General features: G+C 42.5%; 1 protein-coding gene across 6 annotated transcripts in view; it reads right to left on the bottom strand.

Annotated features, from left to right (window-relative positions):
• Positions 1 to 10,405, bottom strand: part of ZNF423 (zinc finger protein 423) — a 235,321-nt gene that overhangs the window by 144,886 nt on the left and 80,030 nt on the right. Inside the window, exon 1 of one of the 6 annotated variants that reach the window (XM_062604902.1) lies at positions 9,747 to 9,909. The exons of the other annotated variants lie outside the window; for them this stretch is intronic. The gene's annotated coding sequence lies outside the window, so the exon portion shown is untranslated. Of the gene's footprint in view, positions 1 to 9,746; positions 9,910 to 10,405 lie in introns of those variants that run through there. 6 annotated transcript variants of the gene reach the window in all.

The raw sequence follows: 10,405 nt of genomic DNA, 5'->3' as shown, positions 1-10,405 counted from the left end.
TGGTAATTCCTAGAAGCAGTGCAGAGGTGACTTTCCACATCAATTTCACCACACACACCAACAGCACTTCAGCTGAAAAACAACTTTAGCTTTTCTGAAAGGTTTTCTAAGAAATCCTTTTTTCTCTTTTAGCAAGCCATGACTCATTGCTCTGTATAGCACAAACAGTCACCAGATACAGGAGCTTAGAAAATGCTCTACTAGCTGACAGTGCCAGAAAATGCTCCACTAGCTCACAGAGAGTGTTTCAAGCAGGAGCTTCAAAACAGCTTCAAGAACCACACTCATGTTCAAAGGAGGTGCTAGCGAACACAACTGTGTGAAATTTGGTAATACAGCTTCACTGGCAAGAACAGTGAGGTTAGTTTTGGCTCACGTGAGGTCCTCCACCCTGTAGTTTGCTTTGAACAGTTTTAATGAAAAACTCAAAAGTGAGATTCAGCTGTAATAATCATTTTTTTTAACTAAGGTTGGTCAGAAGCAAAAGAAATTTTATTTCTGTGTGCATAACACTGGAGAGGGAATACATCTCTCCTTAGAAGAGACCCTGTATTTTGAGTTATCTTTGGAAGACAAGGTAGCCAGGACACCTGTAATTCTCCCACGCATATGCAATGCATGTAGGCAACCGAAACTTCGATGTGGTAGAGGATAGAGTGAATAGGTAAGTGCATCATCCAGCTTGTAGCACTGGGCAGCAGACAAGCCTGTCCACTTCACTACTTCCAGAGAACAGTGAGTCACTCCTCCCACCTGTTTGCAGCAGCAAAATTAGAAAATGCTGCTCTTCAGCTTGAATGGACATTTATTTCTTGCAGAGAATCTAACAATGCCTCGAGAGGAGCTACAAGGCCCAGATCATTATAGCTTTGCCTCTTACCATGATGTATTTTGGAAAATCTCAAGCCCCAGAACACAAGTGGAAAGAGGAGGGAAATCACAGTGTGCTTCTTATCCTGACACATGGTAGGAGGAAGGACAGAGAAAACCCACATGAGGATGGGAAGCAGGAATACAGGATAAGCAGGACAGCCACCCCCTCTTTGACAAGCATGCAAGTGAGTTGGCTGCCTGCGCCTCCAGGATCTCCAAACACATCATAGGCAGGAGATGGTTACAGACCACCAGGACTCTTCCCACACAGAAGACCATTGATGGTAAAGGGAGGGTTCCCTGCCTCCTAAAAAAATAAGAGCATCTTGCTAGCACAGACCAGCAACATTTGCTTCAAGTTGCCTGTTCCTTGTAAAACCACAGAGCATACACTTATCTTTCTTCTTCCACAGACTACACTGAAAATGCCAGGGCAAGGCAGCTTATAAATAATTGCAAAGCCCCTTCTGAAAAAGGTTGAGAGGGAGGTGGGATGCAAGCTCCCAGCCAAGAAAGCTGGGACTGCCAAGGAGCAGAACAGAATAAGGGCAAGGACAGTGTGTGATATCCCAGCTCCGTCTCTATGCAGAAATGAAAGGCACTGAGGAAAATATCAATGTGGGTTATGGCAGGTGTTCCCAGGTGTGCGGAAATCCTCAGGGGAAGAGCACCATCAACAGAAAATACAGCAGACCTTATAAGAGACAGCTGACGTGGCAGATTCTACAAAAGCTTGTCTGCTGTATGTGAACGTCTTTTGTTCTCTAGCCCCATTCTTTCACCTGGCAGCTCACAGATTAAAAGACCTGAGAGATGTTCCTGTCACAGGAGACTTTTCCTCAAAAGGCTCCTAAAAGGAGGAGGGACCAGGGTAATGCGGGGTCCACTACAGGGGATGCGTGATAGAGGAAGCTTTATCCTTCTAATAACGACTCTCCTACATTTCTGGAAATTCCCCCTAGCCCCATCCCCTTGCTACCTGCAGGGTGATAACAAAGCCAACATTGTCCATCAAGTCTCAATCTGAAGTGACTCATTTATTCTCAGGAGCTTTCTGTTCATTTTTTTTCACACTGGCATCGTAAGAAAACAAGGTTTATGTGAGCATATTGCCTGTCATATGTCTTAACTCTTTGTCCCTTCCTATTAACTTTTGAATCACACCAGACTGGGAATAGAGGGCTCCAAGAGAAATTGAGTTTCTCTTATAGAAATTGAGTTTCTCTAAGATTGGTGAAGTTACTTTTGATTGGGTAGGACAGAGACCCCAGTTCACTTTTCTGCTGAGAGAAAGGCTAAGAGCAAAGTCAGCTCTTATTCCTGCTCTTGGGTCTGTCCTAGTCAATGAGCACATGTGCGCACCGGCTGATCAGCACAGCTTATGCTGCTTCTTGTCCTGCTGTAGGGAGAGGATGGGAAAGGGAGATGAGAGTCCTCTGTGGGGAATAGGGTCGGATGAGGGTCTGAGCTGGACTACACAATTAAGAAACACAGTATCATAGCAGTCCAGCCTCATGCCTAAGAAAACTTGGGTTTTTTCAGCCAAGTTGCCTGTAACTTCATGACACATCATCAGGGACAAATGCCAATGCTTCTCAAGTACTCGCAGAATGCAGTATGTAGCCACAGACAAAACAGCAACTAGTTGGAGAGTTCATCCATTAGATTCCCTGCTACAGCTTCTTTTTTCCCTTTTGCCGAAGTCTGGCAAGCAGTAGAAAACCCAGGAAGAAAAGTCACAGTGAAACTGCTTTATCTCCTAATGCTGCCCCTTTCTAGGTCTGCACACTTAACACAGGGTTTCTTGACAGAAGTAGAAAGTGTGTGTTGAATCAAAGGTGAGCACTCTGGAAGCAGTGCTCCCATAAAACCATAAGCTTTGGCTCTCAAGTGAGCTTGTGAGGTTGGTAAAAGCAGCTCTCCGCCCCAAGTGTTTTCCTGTATCTACTGACCAAACCATTGATTTTTAAGTAAAAGTGAAGGAACAAGAAAAAAGTCCATTTTTTCTGTAGCACTATATGCTAAATTTTGCTCGCCACATCCTAACTGCTTCTGGTGATAGTGCAGTGTTTGTCTGAATTTTTAACAGATGTTTCTAAATACTCTTGACCACTTCTCTCTCCTGAGGATTTCTGCAGTGGGATAGCTCTAGATAGTAATATAAACAAAGTTTGTAAGAGGCTCTCAGGGATAAATCTGTAGACGCTGCATCCACGATGGGTGTGGGTATGGGTCCAAGCCTTATGAAACTCTGTAAATATCCTCTGAAGACTAGCAAGCTGGACTGACCCTGCCTGCAGATGTTTTTGAGCTTACCAGCCCTGCAGTGAAAAGAAAGCTTACAGATAACTGCAACACTCCTGAAACAGCCGGAGAGCAGGATTTAAACCCAAAGTTATAAAAGCAGAGATATGCTGGAGCAGAACAGAATAATGCAGAGGATGATGTGTGATGGTGTAACTCCATTTCAATTCAAAATACCAAAGATGCTGCGAAGGGGATCAGTCTGGGCTGAGGCAGAATTTCCCAGATGTCAGATTGCCCTCGGGAGCGAGCACACTGGATTTACTTGACAGGTGTGAAGGTACTCGTGCAGTCAGAGCACAAATAGCCTTAAAAAATAAAATCTCTTCTTTCATTTTTTAAAGAAAATGAGTATGTTGTGCTAATGCCTGGCAAGGAGGCAGTGACATCTGCCTGAGTTTGTACCCAGCCTCAAATAACCAATTAAACATGCTGATGGCTCCTAGTTTACATTATCAAAACGTAGCCGTGGCTATTTAATACCAAAATGACATCTATTAAAGCTATTGTCAGTGTTTTGCAGCAGCTGAAACTGCTTTTTTAAAAGGTCAGTCTACTAGCTGGAGAGTGAACACAAGCAAGGCAGCTGTGCCAGCCCTTAGGATGTGGCTGCATCCTGCAGTCTGACTTTACATTCCCTCAAACGTCAGGCAGAAGCAGCCGCTGTCTAGGTGAAGCCCACTGCCCTACCCGCAGCAGGGGGACCGGCGGGCAGCTCCACCGTGGGGGGCACACAGTGTGGGGACACAGTGGGGTGACACTCTGGGGCAAAGCTGTGAGCCCCATGCTGCCCACCACAGTTCGTCACACCTACTGCTTGCCAGGAGAAGAGTAAGGGGTGGCTGGAGAGGACACTACTGTTTTGAACCCAATTCAGCTTTGTGGAAGCTGTGTCATTGACAACAATAGCACAGCCCTCCCCTAGAAAAACCCATACAAACCCCAACTTGTGCACCACTTCCCCACAAACAGCAGAGCATAGCTCTAAACACCCTCACCAGCACAGACCAAGCACTTGCTGTCATCTTCTGCATTAGCATTTCTGTTAACCCTTTTGTAAGATCATCTGACTCAGTTTCAAAATTCCTCATTCTGAAAAACACTTGTTAAATATTGGCCCTGCCTGCTACACAAAGTGATAGCTTGGTAGTCATAACCCAGAAGACACATTTAGCTTCACAAACTCATCGTCAATGGATCTTGAAGGCATTGTAGCCAACAGACTAGAAACCACATGCAATACAAACACATAATAGAACTTCTAATGTGCAAAGAGACTAAACAAAAAGATCCTTGACCTTCTTGCTTTCCCTTGCATACCATTATCCCCAGCGAGACAGCAAATGGAATGACGTGGAGAGCAATAGCTACCATCAAGCCAACTTTGGAAGCCAATTTCTACAGTAGTTAAGCAGTTAATGGCGTTAATCAGAATGATAACTTATTAAATTCTACATTTATGCAAATAACTTTTTGGCATATCACATGGAGACCTGAGTAGCAGAGCTCACCAGGAAAAGGTCCCAATATCTTGCACATTTGCTGCTTTTGATTTTTTTAATACCATGTAAAATAGCATCCATGACAGTTGGCACATCACACAAACTACACTAGTCACAAATTAATCTATATCATCCCAAATAGATTAATGAACAAATTGTTTTATTCTTAACCTTTATGAAGCAGAGATTAATCTCCACAGCTAAATCCAATCTCTGTCTTTATCTTTTTAACAAGAAGTTGACATTCCTTATAGACCTTCCTAAAACAGGCAACATTTACTGAATAAAGAAAACAGCAGATACCCCTAACTCTCTCTGTGCCACACTAGCTAGGGTATCGATAGCACAAAAGTATAAAGCAACAGAGGACTTTATGACTATGACATGAAAGGCCATTATCTGCATGTGATGAGATGAAGCAGGAAAACTGCAGTTTAGGGTAGGCAGAGTTTACTGCAATCTTAGCTTTATAAAGCCTGCGTGGAAAACTTCCTGTTTTCCAAAAGAAACACTTGGCAGCTTTCTGGTTCTAGGCCACATTTAAATTCAGCGAGGATAGAAGAATCAGGGGATTGGATGAACAACTATGAATTGCACTTTTAATTACTTTCAAGGTGTTAAAAAAGAATTTCAAGATGTGCTCATGGATGTAGTTTTCCCCTTTGTTGCTGCTGTTGTTTAATAGAATTAAATTCTGTGCAGAATTTTATCCATTCATTTAGTTCATTCTGTCTCTGGGAAAATAAGGTGGGAATCACTTGCTGCAGGATGTTGTGCAAAATAAGTAGTTCACCTATTGAAATTGTACCTCCATTTTGAAAATCAATAGTACTGCTTATAAACAAGCCCTAACTGCTGATTTATTGACATATATGTAAATATACATGTACCTGGACACGTTCTTTTTGTTTGTGCAAAGCCTGCAACAGAGAATGCTAAAATATATCTGGAAAAAATAATTGGCCTTTTTCCTCCCCTTTGGGTACAGATTTCTGGTTTCAAATGAATGTGCAGGTTTCCTGTTGCTGCGTGAAGCCTTCATTTCAAAATACCAACTGATTCTAGGTTTAATTAAAACAGAATGTTTTATATCAGAAACACTTCTCCTTTTTTTTTCCATCACATATCTTCTTTGCTGGCTATTAAGACAAGGATTTTTTTTATTTTTTTTTATTTTTTATTTAATGAAATAATTCGAAGTTTTACAGCAACTCTTTATGGAGTCAACTTATGCAAGCACCGAAGCCTTTCCAGAGAAAACAGGATTCTCCCCACCTCCCTCTGGCTTTTCTCCCTACTGAATGCCATGGCCTTCACTCAACCAAAGGAAATGAAAGACAGACTGAGACAACAGCATCACGTGGGTGAAGGTCAGATTGATTTTCAGCTGTGTGGTGCTGTTTTTATCACCCTCAGGACAAAAGTTAAGCCCTTCATTTTTTTTTTCATGTCTGCTTTAACAGAGCAACTTATTTTTTCCTGAAATTTTGGTTGGGCTCCATACCACCAGAATTATCGAGGACAGCCTAATGTAAAACATTCGTGGAGATATCTTCCTCAGAGTAAAACCCAGAGCAACCCACACACCACAAGACTTCTATACATGACTTTCCCCTATTCCCTATGTACAAATAGTGGCTCCTTGAAACTACTGAAGTTTCAGCAGTGACATTTGCTGACAGAAAAAGAAGACAGACATGCAGCTGCTGGCTGTTCAGCAATGATCCTGGGCACAGGGAGAGAAGCATTTGCTATCTCAAAGGGGGCAAGTTCACAAATTGTTTTTTCTCCTCATCCTCCTTCCCTCCCTCCTTTTTCCCTCCCATGCTTGGAGTGGCCAAGCTCTCCAAGAGCTGAGCCTTCTGCCTGTCACTCGGTGATCTGGATATGCACAGCCAGTTACTGTGGCAGGCTCTGGAAAAGCAGACAGTTTTGCTAACTCAGACTGTGCTTTTCCCAACTCCAGCACCCCTCACAAAATCACTCCCCACAGCCTCCTGTAAGGACTGGCTCTCCTCATTTCTCTTTTAATTAAAGACTGATGCTCCCTGCAAAGTAATAATGTGATTTTTAGTACAGGCAATTTTAGCTAGTCAGGTCTTCAAAACTGAGCTGATTAACATAAAGCGAAGTGTTTTGTACACCATAGATATGTATGTGCATACCCAGTTAGAAAGAGCATCTTCCCTCCTGATGTTTGCATTTCCAGAGTTTAAACTGGCAGCCAGAAAACTCAGTATTCTGTCATTTAAGCTCTGAGACAAGAAAATCCTACTCCCTTTCATTTTCTTTTCTTTCCATTTGGGGTTAAGTTTGTCTTATTTGTACAATAGCATTGTGACAGCCTCCCAAAGATGACAGTTTATCCTGCATAAAAAGCAAGGAATACTATCTGCTTTATTTATATGTACCACAGCTCTGGTCAAAATTACACCCAGTTAGACTGAATACTATTAAAACACCTAATGGAATACAATTCCTACATCAAACAGCTCTTGTAAAACAAACCATGGCAAGTGTCTGTAAAAGAGGAAGAAGTAGAGAATGGCTGTAAGGTGAGGTCAAGCAGCCATCCAGGTTGGATCTAGATGTGGTCTGAATGCAAATTAAATCATTTGCTAGGGTTTGTGAACAAAGTTTTGACTAGCACACACCTTTAGCTGATGTGAACCTAGCTGAGGCTGCCTACAAAACAGCACATGGAGCAGTCAGATTTCTTACAGCACCTCGAGGAGATCTGCAAATGCTGGTCCCCGTGGGATGCTTCAAGGAAGGTTCTGCATGTGCACAGAGCCCCAAGGAAGAGCCAGCTCTAGGACAAGAGGCAAAAGAGCAACTGCAGCTGAGAGTAAAGGAGAAAACAGTAATGCAGTAAGATGTAGCATAAATGCATAAACTGGGAAGTGACTCGGTTGCACGCAGGGCTAGGAAAATGCAAATGCCAGCACAGTGTCAGCAAGAAGATTACCGTGAGTGAGATGTGACATGGTGGCAGTCCTGAAAGGAGGAAGGAAACAGCCTTTGAGGAGAGACTGCACAGGGAAAGCAGCACAGGCAACAGGGAGAGAGTAGGGAAGAAAGTGGTCACCCCCAGGAGAGAACCAGAAGAACTCACAAAAACAAAATGCCATACAATGCAGACAGACCACAGGCTGAGTATCATAGAATCCTAGACTGGTTTGGCTTCGAGGGAACCTTAAAGCTCATCCAGTTCCAACCCCCCGCCATGGGCAGGGACTCTAGACCAGGTTGTAGACCAGGTTGCTCCAAGCCCTGTCCAACCTGGCCTTGAACACTGCCAGGGATGGGGCAGCCACAGCTTCTCTGGGCAACCTGTGCCAAGGCCTCAACACCCTCAGGTAAGAATTTTTTTTCTAGCATCTAATCTAACATCAGTTTAAAGCCATTCCCCTTTGTCCTATCAAAATGTCAAAAAAACTGTCCTGAAGGCATGTTGAGGTTTTGGCTGGTTTTGGCTTGGTTGGTTGCTTGCTATGGTTTATTGATGCAGACTGAACAATGTAATTCAAATCTGCTTCAACTACTCTTGGAGTCCATTCAGTTTTGCTCAGAGAAAACAAATACAGGTGTATACATTTATATTTCTGTAGACTGCAAGGTCATAAATGGAATTTATTCTACTTTTGTCTTTCCAAATGTTCTAATGGATAATTAGTATATGTAGTTTCTAAAATGAACATTTAATATAAATTGTATCAAATCTCATTTATTTTAAGAGATATCATTAAGTACAAAGTCTGCATAAGTGAACTGAGTTCATTGTAGAGGAAATGACTGGGAATTATGTTCAAAAATCTATTCAAATGTTCAATCAACAGATTCCCTAGAGAAGAGGAAAGCAATGGGCTTCTTCAGGCTTTCCTTACATCCTCCTCAACAAGACTAACAGTAATTGAGTAGCAACATAAGGCGGAGCCAAAAAGTCTTTCACTATTATGCTGAAAAAGATTTTCAAAGAAATCTAAGTCTAAAGAAGGGATGGACCAAAAAAATGATGCCTTCCAGAGGAAGCTCATCCCCACAGTTATACGTGTCACAAGCAACAAAACCCACCTGGATAAAGACCTTGGCTCTTCCACCAGTGTTGCATGGCATTTTGCAGATTGGTGAAACCACAATTGCAGTCATTTTCATCCAAAATAACTTGGGCTGGTAAGGGACAAGGGCTTGAATTTTTTTTACCTATCAGCACACTCATGTTGACATAAGGCTTGTGCAGCTCCATAGGGCAGCAGATCTGGCAGCTGCCAGTCTGCACAGACTAAAAATTAAATCCTTTTAATTGTCAGCAGTGTCAGCTCCCAAAGACAACACCAACCTTGTACCAGAGGAAGGTAGGAGATAGAAGTCAAAACCAGTCCAAACTTAACAGTCAAAACTTAAACCAGAGTGACTTCTTAATCTCATGATGATAAAAATTAGAATTCCCTGTGTCTAAAGGAAGCTGCTAGGCTAAATATTTAAAGACTACAAAGTGCTTAAATGCCCTAGGAAGTATTTAAGATGAACAGACCAAGTGCCTAGAAAAAACCCAAATCATTTTTTTCATTAGTTAAGACAATGAAAGCTGGTTGTAATAAGCAAGAAGTTTGAATAACATTACCTACAATTAATAGACATTAACTCAAATTTCTACTGAATATATTTTCAACAACTTTGAACTGAATATGAAATTATGGAATCTATTTTAAAATTCATCTTACTATTAAAAACACCTAGTAAAATCAGTTAAATGGAACAGCATTTGAAAGGTACATACATGTTGCCAAAGCTCTGAAGAAAGTCAGAAGCTGCTTAGACTTCTGGTGGAGGTCTTCTGATGTGCAAACCCAGCTTGGAGAGCAACAGCCTCTCCAGCAGGTGCAGGGAAAATATTTCCCTTATTCAGTTTATCTGACTGGTTCAGTCCAATATTGAGTTTGCTCAGAACAGAAAACTTGGCAGACGATCACTAATTTGCTTCTTGCCAGCTCACAGTAAAGAAAGGCGAGACCCCTATTGAGAACGCCAGCACCCGCTTGAAGTTGTCCATGGGAGGCCACATACCTTGTTGGATCCATCCTGCTCACCAGGACTGCTGTGCTGGCTGCGTCCGGCAAGGAGCACACCACACAGCCCTCCCTCAGGCTGGCTCTCGAGGAAGGCTGAGCCCTGGGCTCCCAGACCCAGAGGCCATGCGGAGATGCTCCAGCGAGCGCTCCCAAAGCCAGCCAGTTGAAGAGGACCAACCCATGCTGGCATATTTCCCTAAAGCCAGCCGGCACCAGGGGGTGGAGGCTGCTTTCTGGCTTCCCCAGGCCTGGAGCACAGTTAATAACATGCCAGCTGTATCTGCAGACAAGCCAAGTTTAATGAGGCTACAACAAAAGCATTCAAATATGCACTACAGAACTTCTGTGGGGATTTTTTCTAGAGCTTGTTTTTAACTTGACAATGTTTGCATACACAATTCCTTTCATTTTATTTTTTTAAAACCTATCTATATTCTAGAAACTCAAAGAAATGAACATTAAAAAGACTTTTTAAATCCTACTACTTCCAACAGCAAAATTATGTTGTGTGATGAATGCTGGAAATGCACTGCTGGTTGCTTTTTTCTTAGTAAACATTGAAATCTTAATTGTTTTTCTCCTACATGGCCAGACTCCATCTTTCTGTCTGCAGGTCTTCACACCAGGACAAGTACTGTCCTCCACACCAGGAAG

The sequence above is a fragment of the Pezoporus occidentalis genome, unplaced genomic scaffold (genome assembly GCF_034315485.1).
Source record: "Pezoporus occidentalis ecotype Australia unplaced genomic scaffold, CSIRO_AGI_Poc_V1 ctg89, whole genome shotgun sequence".
In the NCBI taxonomy this organism is placed as follows: domain Eukaryota; kingdom Metazoa; phylum Chordata; class Aves; order Psittaciformes; family Psittacidae; genus Pezoporus; species Pezoporus occidentalis.
The sequence above is the reverse complement of the archived record's forward strand: the minus strand, read 5'-3'. Positions and strand labels throughout refer to the sequence as shown.